Here is a 21,641-nt window from a genome sequence, read left to right as displayed (position 1 = left end):
TGAAAATATTAATACAAGGATCGATGCATAAATCATCGTTCCGAGATCCGATTCCAATCGTTCGAGCATAAATATTTAAACTATGGATTGCTTCTAATCGCCTTACGATCTCTTAAAAATAATTTCATCGATCGACTTATTTCACATATTTTTTTTTAAATATTTCTCTTAAAAATTTTCAAAGAAACAAGTACAGTTTATTTACTCTCCGAGTACTCTCATCATCTACGATTGTTCGAACAATATATATTAAAATAATATATATTAAAATTAATTTTCAAATGTGTAAAGATAATTACATATATGTAAGCTGAGAAAGAAAAGAAAATAATATAAATCCGGTTGTGGCGAGGCCCGTTTAAATTGTCTCGATCGTTAATGAAATTCGGCCAACTTTTCCATAAAAATTCCCCTATCTAATTTCCGAAGAAGATTCGAAAATGTTAATTTTCCCGATAACTCTTAATCGTCGAAATTTATCGTGGTAAAACTCTGGCCACCGTATTATAACTCAGCCCGATTTATCTCGGCTGGAATGGATCCTGTGGGTAACGATAGGGAATAGCCTCTTGCACGGAGAGAGAATATCCTTTTAAAAAGGACTTTTGAAACGAAAGAAAAAAAAAGAAGAAGAAAAAGCGCGTTGAAGCACGAATGAAAATAATCCCCGGCTCTTTCTCTAACTCTGGGGATTATAAAGTTCTTCTGGAGAACGATAGAAATCCTTTGGTTCCGGTTAGAGAGTCTGCAAAGGAACGGAAATACAAACTTGGATCGATCTGTGATAAAAGGAGCGAACGAAGAAGAAGAAGAAGAAAGAAAAAGAAAAATCCGCGGGAATTTTATTTCTCGTTTCTTAATTATTAATCGAGACTTCTCTCTTTCTTTGTCGTGAATATGCGATAAAAGTAACGCGGATGACGACACTGTGGTAGTAGAAACGGGACGACAACGATTTATTCCCCCTCTCGAGTTGCGCCAAGCCGTGTCATATTCCAACGAAAAAAACGCGAGCTACGTAATTTTTCCCCAAGGAGGAGGAGAAATCGCGATAAAGAGAGAAGAAGGAATGCGACTGTGGTGCCACCGTGACGAGAGAGCTTCTCGAAAAGTGGCGCCTACGGCGGTCCTCCGATCGGAGATATCGCGTCGTATTTTATCCGCAAATCCCTCGCGTTTCGAGTTTCAAAAGGTGCAACGATCTCCTTCCTTCCTTCTCCTAGATCCCCACCTCCCCGATTCTTCGTTACCTTCGAACTTTATTTATTTAATCGCGTTGACAAGAATCGAACGGATCGAACGTTAACCTAACCTAATTGAATCGAAAGTTTCCGTAAAATTTCTATCTGGCGAATTGGAATCGACGTTCTGCGCCGCCAAGTGGAAGTAGAAGAAAAGATTGTTTCGCGAGAAATTATCGTTGGAAGTGGAAACATAGGTGGGAGAAAGAGAGAGGAGACGGGAATGGAAATCTTTTCGAACAAATTGGCGAGCGACCTTGCTCGAAACTTGGACGGGAATGCAAGTTCTTCGGTTAATTGAATCGACCCACGATTCACAGCCGGCGCGATATCACGTAATAGCGTTTGCCAACATGGTCGGGAATAGGAAGATGACATCGGATCAAGGCCACCGGAACTAACCCCGACCCAACGTTCACAGGGGATACACTAACGATAAACTAAATTCTCGCCAATTGGATCGGGGGAATCGGGTCAATCTTACTTTCCTACCTTCCCTGTGCATCTCTTCCACCTAACCTTCGTGCGTGGTTATTATCGGCAAACTCGATCGACCAGGAAGCGACGATTTAATTGAATCGCGCCTGTCGATATTATTAACGTTAATACATAAATTAATAGAATTCGTTGATAGCCCGATGTCAACGATACCCGTCTATTTATTTCTCTGATAAACCTATTAATTTAACAGTGATGACAATATTATCCAATAGAATTAACGATCAATATATCAAAATACTCGTCTACAAATAACGACACGATCCAACGGACGGATTATCCAATGGATAATCGACGGACGAATCGAAAGAGGGAAAAAATCAATCTTTTCCTCGATTTTTTCATTTCCTCGGCATAATTCAATTTCACTTGGATAATTTTAATCGTAACGGAGATTATATACGCGAAAACGGATTATAGTATCTGTAAACGAACAAATGTTAGCATTTTAACAAGCAATTACTCGGAGTCAATTTTCCAAATTCTCGAATATTTCGTTGGTTCGACGCGTTAAAACTCTGGCGTTACGATCGTACGTGCACGGAGGTTAGCAGAGAGCGGCATTCCAAGTGGGGATGGAGGAGCGGCGCCATAATGTACGTTATTTCTGACGTTGGAGCCCGTAATTTCGGTTGGTCGCCACGGACGTGTCGCTAGATGGCGTTTCCGCCGTGAAACGAGCCGAGGATTCGAATCCTCGCGACCGATTATACGCGTCTTTTTCCTCTTCTTTTTCGTATCGCCTCGCGGCGAAATTCCATTCGAGGGACACGTGTTCAACCGACTGCTTTCCTTGTTAGAGGATGCAGCGAGGAAATTGGGAGATTGTAACGTTGAATCGTGGTTGAGTGGTGGCTTGTTGTACCGTGTTCGGTTTTGCGTTAAATTTGAGGGAATTTTAACGGTGAAAGCGGAAGGTTAGGTTTACAATTTTTTTTGATACAGTTTATTTTTGAGTTTCTATTTCATTCCGCGCATATCTGGTCTTTCAAATTTATTTTTAGGAATGTTTCTATCCAATTTATCAAGTTACCGTCAAATTTAAATTAAGTCGACTAAACTTAAACCGATATGTCTCCAATTTTCGAATATCCCTTCTTAACGTAAACTCTTGGACGATGTCAAAGTTTTTTCAAATTTATTTCTAGGATATTCTCATTTCTAAATTTTTATCCAACATTCAATTAACAAAGTGTAATTAATTTGAACCAAATTTAATTTGATCTCTAATTTTCGATTATCCCGACACAAATTTCTCGATGATGATTTCTCGATTAGTTTGTTTCATTGCATCTCGTTCTAAATTCTAGCTCAACAATTCTATCCTTTCCTAATAATAATAACTAACTCTTTAATATCAAACAATTAATATATTTCTACTCTCATACTTTTTCAAATTTAATTTAAATTGGCTAGAATAAATATTCCACTCGTCTGACCCAATAGCAAACTCGAAATTTCTGCACAAATATATACATATAAACTACGAGATCCGTTACTTTATAAAAAAAAAGTTCAACAAAATTCAAAAATTCCGGACTCATTTGGTTCGTCGTTGAAAAATTGAATGGGGGAGACATCGAGTTTTGAAAATCGTGCGTGTCCGCCAGCCTGAAAGGAACGAATGTGCACGTACATACGTGTATTTCATCGCAAGGAGGTTAACGGCCATACATGATACAGTAGGGGTTATTTATTTCGCTCTAGGACATGTAGTACATTTGGAAACGAGGCGAGCGAAGTGTAGTTTGGCTTCAACTTCACTCGACGTGCTGTGATACCATGAATTACTATATATATATATATATTACACATAGACGAAACTCAAGTTTCGGAAACACGCTTGAAAATTTCCTGTTCCGCCCTAAAATTAGTTGTCTTGCTCAATATATAATAATATTCCATTGACAGGAGATAATTAAAAATTTATATTCAATTTATATTACGAAGCGGTTAAAAACATTGGATTAATCAAGAAGATTGGAAAATTCTTGTTAAATTTATGATATTCCGCGCGAACGGAACGGTCTACTACAGCGAAATCTGGTGAGGCAGGCAACGATGATGGGCGAAACGTTTCGACCCATTGGACGCAGCCAACGCGGAAAGCTGAAAAGCCCGGGCAGAATACACGGATTCTTGGCCGAGCGTTGCCAATTGACCCGGATACGAAACTTGGCTTCGACTGGGTCGATCGACAATTAACACGTTACACGCTATCGATGATCGTCCGCCGAAACTTGTTTACTTTATCTCTCGAAAGAAACTTGCCTGTTATCTCTAACCAAACGGAATCAAATGGGGGGATCGAGAGTAACGAAGAGAGAACGTGAACGATTATAACATTCGAACTCTTTCTTCAGGATTTCGATTCGCTCGAAAAAGTAATCAGAAAATTTACGAAATGTATTATTAAACCTTTCGTTCGATCCTTGAGCGAAATTGATAGATGGCGCTTCCTGATTCAATCTTTTTGGAAATTTCTTTTCTCCTTCCGATCTGTATAACCGTCCAATCTCTTGAAAAAGAACGATACAGCGACAGGATCGAATAAACGAGCCGTGTTATGCTTATAATCGGCGAAATCAAGGCGGCTCGGATCGTTACTCAAACTGGCCGTGTCCGCATTAGGGGATAACTTGGTCTCTCTCTATGCCTCGTTTTCATACGCTTGGCCCAAAGCTTCGCCTATTAATCGGTCGCGTATCAAAGCAGTACGTCTTTCTCTTCTCGCTTCGCCTCGAACGACTGCGTGCGCGTAAATCGTCGCTCCTGCCCTCTTTCGGGCGGATCGCGAAACAACAAAAATGGCGAGAATCGACGATGTAACGAAACGTGGGTACGAATAACGTTATCCAAGATAAATGGATTTTTATTGCAGTGTAGAGGATGGATTATTACTAGACCTGGCTGTTTCAAATGGAAGAAGATAGGGGAAAAATAAGGAAGGTAAGGATAATTATTCGTGCGTGAAAAAATATTCAGATTTTTATAAATGTCGTGTGATGAAGATCGCGATAGACTTTTTCTTTTATAGAGTGTTTTTCTTTCCTTCCTTTCTTCGAAAGTTTCAAATGGGAACACGGGCGAAATTTTTGTGAAATACGTTTTAAATACGCAAAGATATCGCGATTTTTATTGTTCATCGATGGAAAGAGGTCTCGAAGGAGTCGACAATTCGAAATCGTAAAAATTAATTACTCTCGTTTATCGTACTTACGTTACATGTGATAAATCTAACTTGTTGCAACACGAATTTTTATAACACACGTTAGAATTCACGTCGGGTTGCGGTGTTGCGTTTAAATTTACGGATCGTGTATTTGAAAATAGGAGTTACTTTTCCCCCTCGAAGCCAATCTCGCGCGATTCACTGGAGATCGAAATTTATTTTTAACGAGTAAACCCGAGAGTTTCGCGGTTCTATTTATCGTATCGAAGACGAAACCTTGAAACCTTGTCCTCGGTCCCGTGAATCTTTTACGATTCGTTCGAACAGTAACGTAACGTATTTAGGACCCGAAGGTTAAAGATATCGGCGAGATGTTAAGTTTGCCGCGATTTATAAAATATTAAACGCAGCGTAGCGTGAGAGAGCGTAGCGTCGCAACGAGTTTACGATCGCGATGCTTATCCAACCCGTTTACAATCGTCGAATCCGTCCTCGACCTTGGTGACATTTCGATCCGCCATCTCGATCGTAACGTGTAATGACCGTAATAAAAATCTTCGCGACCGTTCGTAGCGTTTCGACCTCGTTTATCAATCCGTCATCCATACGATCATCGATCGTAGATACGTACGATCGGAATTGCGCGAGTTTTTCCACGGTTATCGCCACGTGCCCTTTGATTAAAAACGACGAGAATAATTATCACGCTTTTACTTATAAATTTTCGTTTCGATCGAACGGATGAAGAAATCTTTTTTCACTTGTCGCTCGTAAAGCGTAAATAAAGAAATATACACGTGTGATGTCCTCTAATATTGATTAGAAAATTATAAGACGAGAATAAGTGAATAAATATTACATTTTTATTTATAAAACTGGAACAGATGAAGAAATCTTTTTACACTTGTCACTCGTGTAAAGTGTAAAATAAAATAAAGAATACAGGTATGATATTGATTAATATTGATTAAAAAATTACAAGACTTTATAATTATAAATTATAAATTATAAGAAAAATTATAAGTGAATAATTATTACATTTTTATTTATAAAACTGGAACAAATGAAGAAATTTTTTTACGCTTGTAAAAAATTGTACTCGTGTAAAGTGTAAAATAAAATAAAGAATACAGGTATGATATTGATTAATATTGATTAAAAAATTATAAGACTTTATAATTATAAATTATAAATTATAAGAAAAATTATAATATTGATTGAAAAATTATAAGCGAATAATTATTACATTTTTATTTATAAAACTGGAACAGATGAAGAAATCTTTTCACAAAAAAAATCTTGTCACTCGTGTAAAGTGTAAAATAAAATAAAGAATATATGATATCTTTCAATATTGATTAAAAAATTATAAGACGAGAATAAGTGAATAAATATTACATTTTTATTTATAAAACTGGAACAGATGAAGAAATCCTTTTACACTTGTCACACGTACTCCATGCTCCAATCGCAAAAATTATCCGAAATTATTGATCGACGCCAATCGTGCATACCATTAAACGTAGGATCGTCATCGACGGATAGAACAAAGCTATCAGCTTGACGCCAGATATTTTCGAAAATTCGAGATTGGAACGATTGGTCGCGATCAATGGTGACAGTGATAGGCGTGAAATTTGGTAAACGTCCATTTCGACATTTTCATTCCGATGACGCAGCTTCTTCCTTTAAAACTCTCTCTCTCTCTCTCTTTCTGTCTCATCTGAAACGTGTTTCGCGATTATCTTTGAACGTGGAATTTTGCCGATCCGAGGAGACCCATCTTGGTGGAAATCGTATATATATATTGTCGTTTGTGCCGTGTATCATCGCGGGAAATTGGAATCCGGTGTGTCGATCGAGTTCGATTAGAAACTCGATGATCGAGAGACGTGGGAACGCATAATTTCGGATGATCGGGTCGCGCGTCTCTTCGCCAATTCGACATCATTCTAATCGGGATCAGGTGGCCAACTATGCGAAAGATGATAATTCATTATAATATGAACATGAATATCGGTGGTTTCGATCGTCGAAACGTTTTGATTGGTGAAAGGAAAGGAAAGGAAAGAAAAGAAAAAGGAAAAGGAAAGGAAAAGAAAAAAAAGAAAAAGAAAAGAAAAAGGAAAGGAAAAAGAAAAGGAACATGAAAAGAAAAGGAAAAGAAAAGGAAAGAAAAGAAAAAGGAAAGGAAAAAGAAAAAAGAGAAAAGAAATCGTATGGAAAGAAAAGGAAAGGAAAAGCAAAGGAAATAAAAGGAAAGGAAAGGAAAGGAAAACAAAAGGAAAGGAAAATGAAAGGAAAAGGAAAAAAAGAAAAGAAATCTTATGAGAGGGAAAGGAAAGGAAAAAAAGGAATCGTATGGAAAGGAAAATAAATAAAAAGGAAAGAAAAAGAAAAGAAACCGTATTGAAAGGAAAGAAAAGAAAAGGAAAGGAAAGGAAAGGAAAGGAAAGGAAAGGAAAAAAAAGGAATATGGAAAGGAAAGGAAAGAAAAGGAAAGGAAAAGGAAAGGAAAAGAAAGGAAAAGGATGGAAAAGGAAAGAAAGGAAAGGAAAGGAAAAGAAAGGAAAAGAAAGAGAATTGTATGGAAAGGAAAGGAAAGGAAAGAAAAGGAAAAGGAATATGGAAAGGTAAGGAAAGGAAAGGAAAAGAAAAGGAATGAAAAGTAAAAGGAAAGGAAAGGAAAAGGAAAGGAAAGGAAAGGAAAGGAAAGAAAAGAAAAAGGAAAAGAAAAGGAAAAGAAAGAGAATCGTATGGAAAGGAAAGGAAAGGAAAGAAAAGGAAAGGAATATGGAAAGGAAAGGAAAGGAAAGGAAAGAAAAGAAAAGGAAAGGAAAGGAAAAAGGAAAGGAAAGAAAAGAAAAAGGAAAGAAAAAGAAAAGAAACCGTATTGAAAGGAAAGGAAAAGAAAAGGAATGAAAAGTAAAAGGAAATGAAAAGAAAAAAAAGAAAAGAAATCGTATGGAAAGGAAAAGGAAGGAAACGAAAAGGAAAAAGAAAAAAAAAAAAAGAAAAGAAATGGAAAGGAAAGGAAAGGAAAGAAAAGGAAAGCAAAAGGGATGAAAAATATTCAAAAAGAATGTTTCGAGGAGATCGGGCGGAGGAAAGGTGTGTCGAAAGTCGAACGATCCAAGACCAATCAAACTTCCTACCAATTTTCAATCATGTCAATTTTCTCAATGGAACCAATTAAACCAATGAAACCCTCGACTCCCTCAACTTTCCTCCCTCTCCCTTAACTTATTTATTCTTTGCGAGAAATTTCCCTGCTTAGAAAATCGAAACAGCTTCGAGAATTCCAAACGATCGTTTCCTCATTCCTTTCTCTTTCAACCGTTTCTTCCATTACCGTACCACTTCTCTCTGTCATCAATTTCATCGAAGCGACATGAAATTGATTACAAAAAAGCGAAGCAGCTGGAAACACCTCGATGCACAGTTCGTTGCAATTTATGCGCGAACACGAGGGGAAAAAATCTAAAATCGAACGAGGAGATCGGACGAAAAAGATCGGCCATATTTCAAAGTGGATGAAAGCCGCGTCGACCGTCCCTCTCCATTTTCTCCGTGACGCGATCCAAATATTTTTCCGGAAGCTGAAGCAGTGGAAAAATCCACTGCTCGATATCTGGATCCTGGGGAGAGAGAGAGAGAGAAAAAAAAGAAAAATACTATCCACCGTTCGTAATTCCATCCACCAGTTTGAATCGAATGTAACTTTTGTTAAAAAAGAAAAAAAAAGAAAAAAAAAAAGAAACATCGTTTCTCTCCGTTCAACTTCTCTTCGCTTGAAGGGAACAGCTTCTACGTATCCGGATGTTTCGCGCTGCAAGAATCAATCGGGATAGGGGATTTTTGTAGCGAGGAGAGGAGAAGAATATGTTGAAATCTGAATGAATTGAAGAAAAAAAATTGTTGAGGGATGAGTCGAGGGGGCGAAGAGATTGGACGAATTCGAAGAAATTCTCGCGTGTGAATTCAACATTTCGGAACGTATGTCGGGCATAATCTAACCAACAAAATCCGTAGTATCCAGTTGGGACTCTAAAATAAAGTTTAGAGAGGAAAAAAAGAGTATGTCGAGCAATCGTCGTTTTCGACAAACTTTATACGTTAACACCTTATATCATATTATAAAATGATATATATATCAGGAAAAGAAACGGAAAAGAAAAGCAAAAGGAAAAGAAAAAGAAGAGGAAAAGGAAAGGAAAAAGAAAAGAAAAGGAAAAAAAAGAAAAGGAATTGTATGGGAAGGAAAGGAAAGGAAAAGATAGGGAAAAGAAAGAAAAGGAAAGGAGAAGAAAAAGAAAGAGAAGGAAAAGAAAAGAAAAAAGAAAAGGAAAAGAAAGAGAATCGTATAGAAAGTAAAGGAAAGAAAAGGAAAAGGAATATGGAAAGGTAAGGAAAGGAAAGGAAAAAAAAGGAATATGGAAAGGAAAAGAAAGGAAAAGAAAAGGAAAGGAAAGGAAAGGAAAGGAAAAGGAAAGAAAAGGAAAAGAAAAAGGAAAGGATGGAAAAGGAAAGGAAAGGAAAAGAAAGGAAAAGAAAAGGAATTGTATGGAAAGGAAAGGAAAGGAAAAGGAAAAGAAAGGAAAAGAAAGGGGAAAGAATGGAAAAGGAAAGAAAAGGAAAGGAAAAGAAAAGGAATTGTATGAAAAGGAAAGGAAAGGAAAGGAAAAGGAAAAGGAAAGGAAAGGAAAGGAAAGGAAAAGGAAAGAAAAGGAAAAGAAAAAGGAAAGGATGGAAAAGGAAAGGAAAAGAAAAGAAAAAGAAAGGAAAAGAAAAGGAATTGTATGGAAAGGAAAGGAAAGGAAAAGGAAAAGAAAGGAAAAGAAAGGGGAAAGAATGGAAAAGGAAAGAAAAGGAAAGGAATGAAAAGAAAAGGAAAGGAAAGGAAAAGGAAAAGGAAAGGAAAGGAAAGGAAAGGAAAAGGAAAGAAAAGGAAAGGAAAGGAAAGGAAAGAAAAGAAAAAGAAAGGAAAAGAAAAGGAATTGTATGGGAAGGAAAGGAAAGGAAAGGAAAAGAAAGGAAAAGATAGGGAAAAGAAAGAAAAGGAAAGGAAAAGAAAGGGGAAAGAATGGAAAAGGAAAGGAAAAGAAAAGGAATTGTATGAAAAGGAAAGGAAAGGAAAAGAAAGGAAAGGAAAGGAAAGGAAAAGAAAAAGAAAGGAAAGGAAAAAAAAGAAAGGAAAGAAAAAGAAAAGAAAAACGAATGATTACGTACTTGGCCTCATTCGAGCCGCTATTTTTTACATATATTCGAATGTAGGAGTCTCTTTAAAAATGATGATAATATAAAATGATATATATATATAAAAGATATTAAAGCATAATGTTTCTCGACACGCTCTTTTTCTCTTCTCCAAATTTTATTTCGTCCCAACTGATTTCCAGATCACTTTGTTACATCTTTTCTAAAGAGACACCTATACGCATAACAAAAAAACACATCGAATAATAACGTAGCCGAGATACGACAGCCATTTAACTCTCTCCAGGTGGGTCTTCTTAAAGTGAATAAGTTTAACGATGCGTGGAGAGACGAGAAGAGAGGAGGAAGAGGAAGAGAGGATATTTGATATAAAGCCGTGGTGGATGGTGGTTCTGGCGTTTAATCAAATGAGAGACACATTGGTGGATGAACGGTTCGGCAAAGGAAATTGGACGATAAATCAAAAAGTGCGGGTATAGTGGACCTGGAAACGGTGAAACTTGTCGAATTCTGCAATTCTCTCTCTCTCTCTCTGTCTCGATTGAGAGAATCCCGAAAGTTGGCCTTTTTTCAAAACTCGAATTACATCGATTCGAACGATTTTCTTATTTCGAATCGAATAACGAGTTGTTGAATAACGAATCGGAAAATTTCGACGACATTATCGAAATAAATTTTGAATATAGCAATTAAGTTATGACATCCGAAGATTCGTCGGCTGGAGAACGGATCGAGCAATAATCCAGCGATGAAAAGAAGCAAGAGATAAAGGTTCGAATTCTATCGATTCGCTGGAGATGAAAAGTAATTTCAAACGATACTTCGTTTTGAAATTCGACGAAGAAAGGTGACAATTTCTTACTTCGTTATTTCGAATCCAATAACAGCTGCTACAATAAATGGAAGTAATTAAATTTAAAAATTCCGATAACATTCAAAATAAATTTTATACTTCGAATCCGATGATAAATTATTCAATAATCCCAGCGATCTCTGATCGAAAAGAAGCGAGAGATAAAGACTCTGATTCTACGAGGTAACGATTTCTCACCGAAACGAGTGGAAGTGGACGAATAAATTCAAAAAATATATATATATTCTCGCATCAAGGCACATTTTATAAATCCACATATAAACTTTTCGATCCAATGCGTCGATAAGAATTTCTAATCATCATCGATCATCACTCGTCATCGTTCGCTGCCTTTCGTTCTTTCGTTCGAGGAGGCGATGAAATTTCGAATATAGAGAAATCCTCGTAAACGAGCATGGGATGAGAAATCTTGATCGATTCGGTATACGAAAGCAGTAGTATTCGAGGTACAATTTCCATTCCAATCCCAAATGTGCCCGATCTCGTGTACGTTCTAAAATAAAGAAGGGTATCCATGAATTGATAACGGGAATCTCGGGATCCGATTTTTCAATCCACGTGTCTCGCGCGAATTTTTACGGATCTTTCAATCTTTAATTAACCTCCGCGTATCCTCTGTAAATACAATTCTGTTGAACATAGTCTTCCGATCATTATCACTCGTGGATTTATATATTTCTACTATTTTTATTTTTAATTATTATAATTTTTATTTTTATCTATATTTAATCTATATATTTATACGATTTTTTAAAACGCTTCTCGCCCAAGGAGACGAGTCGAGTTTCGAAAATGTTCTTAAAATGTCGCTGCATACTTCGAACCAGGTGTCGCCCGATTAATTTTAACGTTTGAGCTTATTGCCACGGTTCGCCGCACGAGCTTCGTTCCCCTTGCGAGTGGGAGGGGGAGATTCAGGGAATATCTGGGAATCCTTCGTTATCAAAGGGCGATGGCCACCTGGGAAATTTTATCCCCCGCTAAAAGCCCGCTCGCGCTTTCAATTAGACTGCAAGTCGAGTAATTAAGCAATCGTTGGATTAAAAACCGATAGGATGGATTGTTAAACGGTGTCCAATACACGAGTAATTCGATCGAGCCTGTAATACTATCGCTCGATGTATATGCACGTCTCCTATGTTTTTCTATATTTGATAAATTGTGTCTACGTTCGTACACTAAGAATTGAATTAATCTGATTCAAGTATATATAATATAGGAGTGCATATATAGTACAGGATGTGTCATAAATTTATATTCTTCCTTTCTTCTCGATATATATATATATATATATAGGTATAGGACAAACGTGTGCATAGTTTTCGAACGAACTTTTGACGTCCAAGTAGGTGGACAGGCGAGTATAAAATTGGTGGACGCGGATTCGCCGCGCTCCAATTAATTTACGTGACAACGGTTGAGGCCATTAATTTTCAATCGGTTCCTCCCCCTTCCTCCAGCGCCGTGCACCCGATTACGCATTGATTGAAGGTTTATTAATTGGTTACGAGGCTCGATAAGGATAACGGAGCAGGCGGTGAGAAGGATAAAGGGAGTTATGTTCAACAGGCTCGAAACGAGCTCAACAGACTCGTGTGTACGGGACTCGTATATTCGACTCTCGATTCGAAGAAAGACGAGAAGGAGGAGGGGATGGAGGTGTATGAAAAGGATGGAGATGAAGACGGAGGTGTGGAAGATGAAAATGATTGTAGAAGAGATGGAGGAGAAAGATAAGTAGGAAAAGGTGAAAGTGGATGAAGAGCATAAGCAGTGGAGATGGAGGTGAAAGTGAATGTGAAAAAGATGGTGAAAGAAGAGGAGGAGGAGGAAGAAAAGGATAGCTTCAGATAGAACTGGATGTAGTTGTGGAAGATGAAGTGATTGTAGAAGAGGTGATGGAGAAGAAGGATAAAGTGGTAAAGGTGAATAAAGAGAATAGGCAGTGGAGATGGAGGTAGAAGTGGAAAATGTGAATGTAGAAGAAATGGTGAAGGAGGAGGAGGTGGTGATGAAGGAAGAGGATAAGGAGACGGTGAAGATGGACGTGGAGGTAATTATGGAAGATGAAGTGTGAATGTAAAAGAGATACTGATGGAGGAGGAAGATAAAGAGGAGGAGGAGTGGATGAAGAGGATAGGCGATGGAGATGAAGGTAGAGGTGGAGGTAGTTATGGAAGATGAAGTGAATGTAGAAAAAGGAGAAGGAGGAGGAGGAGGAGGAGAAAGTGGTGGAGGTGGAAGAAGAGGATAAGCAGTGAAGATGGAGCTGGAGGTGGAGGTAGTTGTGGAAGATGAAATAAATGTAGAGAAGGAGGAGGAGGAGGAGGAGAAAGTGGTGGAGGTGGAAGAAGAGGATAAGCAGTGAAGATGGAGCTGGAGGTAGTTGTGGAAAATGAAGTGATTATAGAAGAGGTGGAGGTGAAGGAGGTGGAGAAGGAGGTGATGGAGCTGAATGAAGAAGATAAGTGATGGAGATGGAAGTGGAGGTGAAGGAGGTGGAGAAGGAGGTGATGGAGCTGAATGAAGAAGATAAGTGATGGAGATGGAAGTGGAAGTGGAAAATGAAGTGAATGTAGAAGAGATAGTGAAGGAGGAGGAGGAGGAGGAGTGGATGAAGAGGATAGGCGATGGAGATGAAGGTAGAGGTGGAGGTAGTTGTAAAAGATGAAGTGACTGTAAAAAAGTGGTGGAGGTAGTAGTGGAAGTGGATGAAGAGGATAGGAAGTGGAGGTGGAGGTAGTTGCGGACATGAAAGTGAAGTGAATGTAGAAAAGGTGGTGGAGGAAGAAAAGATGGAGAAGGATAAAGAGGAGGTGAAGGAAAAGATGGATATGGCGACGAATATGGAAAAAAAGGTTTATTATCAGTTTATTATAGTTTTATATTATTATCAGTTTATATCTATGTTTCAATCTATGAATATTTAGAAAGACAATTCAAAATTTTAATGTACGTACACTACATCGAAACAATTATTTTTTACAAATTTGAAAATGAATTTTCTCCACTTAATATACGAAATACATAAATATAAAAGATATTTAAATATGCAAGTTGCACTTTTACGTATATAAACTCAACATACGTATGATTAGTAAAACGGCAAAACAATTTAAAAGGCGAAACAATCGAGAAAGATTAATTTAGAACCTCGTATTACACGCCCTTGCCAATACAAAAATTCTATTTCTCGGGCCGAGAAAAGCTGGATCTTGCATTTCGTAACACCTCGAGTTTTCACGCAACAAAAAAATTGCGTAAATTAAAATACCGAATCTGTCGATGCTTGGTTTCGAACCCTATTCTTTTCGTTTCTAATTGTGGGAAACAATGCGGTTTTAAAACAACAACGCAACAAATGTAAGGCTCGTACAAGCGCGAGTTACTCTTTACTCTTCCGGAAAGGTTTGCCGCTGTATAAAACCGTTGGAATACGATTCACAGTGTCGAGAAGGAAAATAGAACAGAGAATAAAATTAAAGAAACGTTATTTACGATGTATATTTGAAATTTTCGATTCTTAAATACGATTCGTAGAGAATGATCATTGCAAACTGTTGTTAACTTTAGTCGAAAATTTAATCAATTAATTTTTACAACTCCATATCACCTCGAAAGGAAGAGAGAATGTATGCAAAATTTCGGACGATCCGAGTTAAGAATAATCATCGCGAGCAAACCGTTATTACCATTATTAACTTGATTCGAAAATTTAACTAACAAATTTTACAACTCCATATTCCCCGAAAGAGAAATGTACGCGCGCATAGGCGAACGAGCCACTCGAACGAAACCACCTCTTCCTACCACTGGGACCAAGACACTTCTCTCAATTTTCCCAAACCTCGAAGGATGCGGCAACAACGCCTCCCCTCCCAGCTGGAAATTACCACACTTGGAAACGATGGTTTGAAACGTTGGAAACACAAGAAACGTTGACCGTAGGGGGGATGAAAAGGGACAAAGAATGTAGATGGAGAGATTTTTTCCAAAAGTCGAACTCGACCAAGCTCGCCGATTAACGAAGATCAAAGTCTCTCTCTCTCTCGAAGCAACAAGATGCACACGGTTCGCCCGTTTTTTCAACCCGCGCGCAACAGGATTGCATACGTTTTTGAACGGGAGCCGAGCGCAAAGTGTCGGCCTTAAACACACTCCACGGCCGTGAAACGAAGGGAGAGGAACGGAAAAGTAGCTGGCACACTCGGGTGTCAAAGAGCAAAGCGAACAAGAGAAGGGAAGAGAAGAAAAAAGAAGAGTCTCGGTTGCGGCGAGTAGCAGCGGAGATACTCCTTTTCACCGCACGCCATCCCCGCCAATCTCGCCCCATCTCCGCTCCAATTTCCCCGGAAAATGTTTTTCCTCGTGCCGCGGATGACATGAAAATTGCAACCCGCCCTTTTCGCGTATAGAAACAGCGGGGAAAGGAAGGAGGGGGGGTTATCTCGCGCCAAGGAGATGGATTACGAATCGATACCGCTCTCCTCGCGCCTTCCTTCTTCGCCACCGCCTGTTTCGGTGGAAATTTATACTCGCGACGATCACTCGACTCGAGCTGCACGCGCCAATTGGAGCAGGTCTTCGATCGGATTAATTTGGAAGGAAACGTTTCCTGTTTTCCTCCATCTCGATCAGGAATGAAATTCTCGTTGGAGAATTTGTTAACGGGTCGATAGGGCGTGAAAATTTGTTTGGAAATACGATAGTATTTCGAGTATTCGAGTGGATAGATAAATAGTTGCAGTCTTAGACGATGATGGATATAGAATAATTTTTAGGATTTCGAATATTCGAATTGCTGTTTCAATGTAACGTGAAGGATCGGAGGATCGAAACGTGGAGAATACGAAGCGGAGATAGGCGGTCCTTTTCACCAATGCGAACAATAGCGAGTGTGAATAATATCGGATGGCACGAGATGAAAACGTGGGTTGCTAGTGGTGATTCGTCGTCTTATTATTATATGCATAGAACAACTTTCTTCTCGAACTTTTGTTTTCCAATTGAATTCGAGAAAAGAAAGATCCGTCTCGTTAAAAAGAAATATTTCGAAGCGTGATATTTTATTTTGCCGTTTTGAAGGTTAAAACCGCGGTAAATAAGATATTAAATTTCGCCATTAAGATAAGATTAGACGAGACTCGGTACGGCGTCCTCTCAACCGAAACACAACCGTTCTTGACTTGGAAACGTCTGGTGTTATCTGGACTTATTATTCGATTCGTCATCACTACTGCGTTAATTTTTTGCTTTTGTTCGAATCGAGGAGAAAAGAGAGATTAAAATCTATCGATAAAAAAGAAAAAGCAGTAACGTAATATATATTTTATTTTATTTTATTTGACAATCACTCGAAAGTAATATCTTATAGTATTAATTTGCAGTTCAACGAGGATCTTTCTTACCGCAGCAATAAGATACATATTATTACAAATAATTTCCTTTTTTCTCTGCGATCGTAACCGAATTCGAATTACTTTACCGACCGTGCCACCATTTGAAACAGCGATACCTATCCGATTGAAACAATTATCTTGCAATCTTGTACTCGATTTACGTAATAAAATCTTGAATTTGGAAAAAAGGGGAAAGAACTTATTTGCACACCTAATATATAAATAATAATAATAAATATATATATATATGTATGTATCACTTTTATCACGATTAAGACATATAAGGAGGATTAACGGTTTAGACTCGACATGGATGTCCCGCGAACCGAAATGTACACCGCTTTTGACGTGGGAACATCACGATGGAAGCCTGGTCTCTCGTAAGAGACCCATCTTACATCCGAACCGACAAGCTCGACGCTCGTAACAGCGACTCGAGGCTCTCCACCTTCTCGAACGCTTTAAACGAATCGAATCCGAAAACCGTGGCGTGGCTCGTAACTTGGAAACTAATCTCGATCGGGAACCCTCTCCCCCCTCCTCGAAATTCCTTTCGAAACTTTCGACCAACTTTCTCGTCCAACTTCTCCACCGAGACTCGGTTCACCGATCGATCATCGTTCCCCCCTCCCCAAGTATCGATCGTCGACGCGACAACCCTGTCAATTTTCCAAGCGACGCCCTTCACCGATCACCATTTCACTACCTCGTCGAAATCGTACGGATTCTATCGTCCAGCTTTTAATCTGAGCCGCATTACAGAAAGAAGCTTTACGCGCGATCCATTTAACCCGATCCTTTCGTTCACTTATTTATCCATCTTGCTACTCCTCCGTTCGGATAAATAATCGAACTCAAAGGAAATTTCTGTCTCGTCCTATTTCGATTGGAACGATATAACGAATTATCAGGGTGTGAATAGGAACTGGAAAGTGGTTTGATCGATGTTTCGGGGTATTGAAGATAGAGATGGGTAGAAGAAGTTTCGAGAGAAGAATTTGGAGGACCGTTGTACGTTCGTTGGAAACGATTCACGGCGTGGAGCGCTTTCCACTCTCGACGACACCATCGTCCTTGAGAAAAATTACTTCGAACGCTGTTGAGCTCGCACAACTCTGTGAGTGGCTCCGCATTTTAGAAATTTTTCTTGGATCGGCGGGCTCGTCCACATTGGCCGCTTGACCATCGATCTCGCGAGACGAGCATGGAGGGGGAGGAGCTTTAAACATTTCGTTACTGGATAGTCCCTCTCCAAGATGTCGCTGACGTATTACGGCCGACTATAGTTACTTTCCATAAGATGCTTACGGGCAACTAAAGTCGCTCTATGTAAAATGAGATATTATGAGTGATTATATATATATACTATAGTCTCTCTGCATAAGATGGCAGTAACGTACTACGAGCGACTAAAATCTACTACGAGCTCTATATAAAATGTCTACCGATATGCATATATGGACGTTATAGTATCTCTTCATAAAATGCCACCGATATTTAAGAGCGACTATAGTCTCCCTCTATAAGATGTCACTGACATACTATAGTCTCCCTTCATAAGATGGCATATTACAACCGACTATAGTTGCTCTACGTAAAATGCTACTGATTATATTACTGACTATATTATGGACTATATATAGTCTTTCTGCATAAGATGTCATTAACGTACTATAGTCTCCTTCTATAAGATGGCGTATTACAACCGACTATAGTTGCTCTATGTAAAATGCTACTGATTATATTACTGACTATATTATTAGCAACTATAGTTTTTCTGCATAAGATGTCACTGACGTACTATAGTCTCCCTCCACAAGATGTCACTGATATACTATATTATTAGCGACTATAATCTTTCTGCATAAGATGACGTATTATGAGCGACTGAAATCGCTTTCTCTGGTAACGTAGCATCGGTATTTTTTTTTGTTATTTATTTCTCACGAGATTCATAATAAAAATCAGCAAAAAAAGAAAAAAATGGCGGCCGCTGACGATCTTTCTCTCGAGTACTGCGCACATTTTTACAGCTGCGGAGAAATAGCAGAAGGATTAAGAGCGTTTCAGGAGAATTTTGGAACCTCTTCATCGAAAGTTTTTCGAATTTCTGAATCCTGTTTTAACTTTAGAACCGTCTTTTGAACTTCTGAACCTCGGTTATCTTCTACGATAATTCTATATTCCATTTCAAATATTTATATTTCAATCTCGAGACGTATTGAATTTGCACGTGCGGATCGAAAAATGCTCTTTCCTATGCTTCGATTCAATTTTTTTCAATACGTAACCTCGATGATAAGAAAGATAAGAAACGTTTCATCACGATCGTTATTCCGTACTGAGAAAAATACGTAACATAAAAATCCTAAAAATTGTTTCCACGCTTCGAAAGAACCTCTCGCCTCGCCTCGCTTCGTCTACGATCTATCGATTCTCGTTATTATTTTTTTAAACCGATCCGAAGCTTCGATTCAATTATTAACGCCACTTAAAACAAGATCCATTTGTCGACGCGAATCGGTACGCTCGAAACGTACGCCATCCAACAATACATTCATCCCTGCCCTCTAGCGAATAAACGAAGCAACGCTCTAAAACCGCACGATTCTAACGTCACGCCATTGGCCATCGCCCTCCCCTCCTCTTTCATATTCGCACATTCGAAGGAACAGGAATCGAGCTGTCTCGAACGACAGCGTCTCGATCCAATTAGTCGTTTGGCAACGTCGAGAAGGACGAGACATGAGGCACGTGAAATAAAACGCGGCTCCTCCACGCGCTCGGAATATCGAGAGTGAACGACCGGCGAATCGATTTCCTTCCCACTCGAGACACGCTTCAGACAATCTGCCGCCGGGAAGAGGCAATTAACAAACGAAAAAGAAAGTTCGGCCATTGCGAATTGGCGAATTTCGGGGCGGAGGGGCGACGAGAGACGCGTTCCAGGGACGAAAGGATAGGAAATGGTAAAATTACGACGAGGAAAGTCATAATTTTTTCGAATCGACTGACCTGAACCGCTTCAATGATAAAGCGTGCACGCGTGAACACGTCGGGGGAAAAATAGGTGTGTGTGTGTGTGTGCGTGCGTGCGTGCGTGCGTGCGTGCGTGCGTGCGTGCGTGCGTGCGTGCGTGTGTGTGTGTGTGTGTGTGTGTGTGTGTGTGTGTGTGTGTGTGTGTGTGTGTGTGTGTGTGTGTGTGTGTGTGTGGAGAGAGAGAGAGAGAGAGAGAGAGAGAGAGAGAGAGAGAGAGAGAGAGAGAGAGAGAGAGAGAGAGAGAGAGAGGAAGTAGCAAGAAGTCGGTTCCATCCGATTCCAATTAAGACGTCTGAAAACGTGTCCTCGATGGGGAAAAACTCGGCTCGAAATTTTTATCCCCTCAGAGGGAAACTATCCTCCGACTTATGGATTCGATTCTCTTCCATTCCAATCGATGGATCAAGTTTTTGTAGGATCAATTGCCTGGGAAAATTTTTGGAGTTTTGGAAAAGAAAAGGATTTAATCGTCGATATTATATGTAATAATAAAATTTGAGAATTGGAAAAGAAAAGGATTTGATGTTAATGATATTAACATAGTGCATGTGAAGATGATTCCATTCGGAATGGAATGGAAGAGACTTTTATTCAATTACGGTATTTTAGTAAGAAAGCGTAAATATTTAATTTTAATCACGATATTAAATATATTTATTTAAGAAACGCCGTTGATATTACGTTTCGTAATATAGTCGAGTCTCGAATTTAATTAACGGGAAAACGGGTATTTTAAAAGGATTTTTTAATAGAGAATCTTAATCATCATTTTCGGGTAAATAATAAAGTTTCCATCAGGGATAAAAGAGGAATTTTAAGGATGAAAAAAACGAATTACGGTGCCGTTGATTCGTCTGAAGGAACTGCAGTGTTGATAAATTGCCATGGAAGCGGTGAGCAAACACGCGGCGAGCAAAAGAAAATTAGTAATTTCCTTTTTCAGAGTGGCAGAGTGTGCCGCGACACGACCGAACGGGAAGATAAAAGTTAATGCATCGTTTAACGCGTTTTCGGTGAACGAGAATTCACGTTCCATCCGCGAGGCTATCTCGATATTATAAAAATCCCCTTCTTTATTTTCCGCTATTAAATTTGCCGCTATTGAAAAAATAGAGAACATCTTTAAACATCGCGCGTTCCAATCTCTATTTCCCTCCTAATGTATGACATATTTATCGAACGTGAAAAATTGCAACTATTCGAATATCGAAATATAACCAGTTTCGAACAGAAATATCTTAAAATTGTAAATATCCGGAAAATGGATGACACCTATCTACGTTTCCCTAACAAACGATAAAAATCGACAGATGGCGTTGCTTTCTAACCTACAAAATTCACCAGTTTTACTCGATCCTCGTTTCCGCGCCATCGACAACCCCGATTATTCTTGCGTTTATCGAGCAACACGGCGGTTAACGTGCCCACGCTCTTTGGATATCGTGTTACGTGTTACGTAACAAAGTGACGGCAAGTAATTAACTCGAAATAATAAACCAGCTGCGTTAACTTAGAAAGAGAGATTCTGTTCGTTCGATTAACCGAATCTTTCGATTCGAACAAGCTTGAAATATTGTCGTCCTTCGTCGTTTCGTATCTAATCTATCTCGAAAGTATCCATTCCAATATTTTACAGGAAAGGGGAGGAAGGAAGGGAGCGATCGAAGATTTAGTTAGTCTAGTTAATTCGAACGATAGGAGCTAATTGGACGAAATTATTTTTCATCCGATTTTACGGAGATATTGCTTTTTATCATACTATATTTGTTATTATTTCGTTGCAAAATGTGTATATATAAGATATGATTAAATATAATTTAAATAAAATAGAAAAGAAAGTCAATAAACACTCGAATAAAAAATGAAATAAATTAAAATATAGATTAAAAACGTTCTTCGATATTTGAATACGAGTTGCGTGAGATATACGAATTGGATTTGTCGAATCTATTCTATTGAGAAAAAAGAAAAATACAAAACGTGTAACAATCCTCGAGTCATTGGTTATTCTCGAATCATATCCTTAAATAATCAAGACGGATGTAGGAAGAAAGTTAACCTAGAAAGTTTCGAATTTGCACAAACGTACGATAAACTGGACTAAGAAAAAATGCTTATTAAAAAAAAGAAGTTATACGAACCGAATAAAACCTGCGTGTTTTGTTTAATCTGCAAACATAAAAATAGATTAAAAATTTTAA

General features: G+C 38.5%; 2 protein-coding genes across 2 annotated transcripts in view; both read right to left on the bottom strand.

The window, feature by feature from the left end:
• LOC108001912 (uncharacterized) overlaps positions 1-21,641 on the bottom strand; it is a 164,417-nt gene that overhangs the window by 82,156 nt on the left and 60,620 nt on the right. The window lies entirely within an intron of this gene.
• Positions 1-21,641, bottom strand: part of LOC107994501 (heparan sulfate glucosamine 3-O-sulfotransferase 1) — a 154,002-nt gene that overhangs the window by 108,505 nt on the left and 23,856 nt on the right. The window lies entirely within an intron of this gene.

This window comes from Apis cerana, linkage group LG3, assembly GCF_029169275.1.
Source record: "Apis cerana isolate GH-2021 linkage group LG3, AcerK_1.0, whole genome shotgun sequence".
Taxonomy (NCBI): domain Eukaryota; kingdom Metazoa; phylum Arthropoda; class Insecta; order Hymenoptera; family Apidae; genus Apis; species Apis cerana.
The sequence above is the reverse complement of the archived record's forward strand: the minus strand, read 5'-3'. Positions and strand labels throughout refer to the sequence as shown.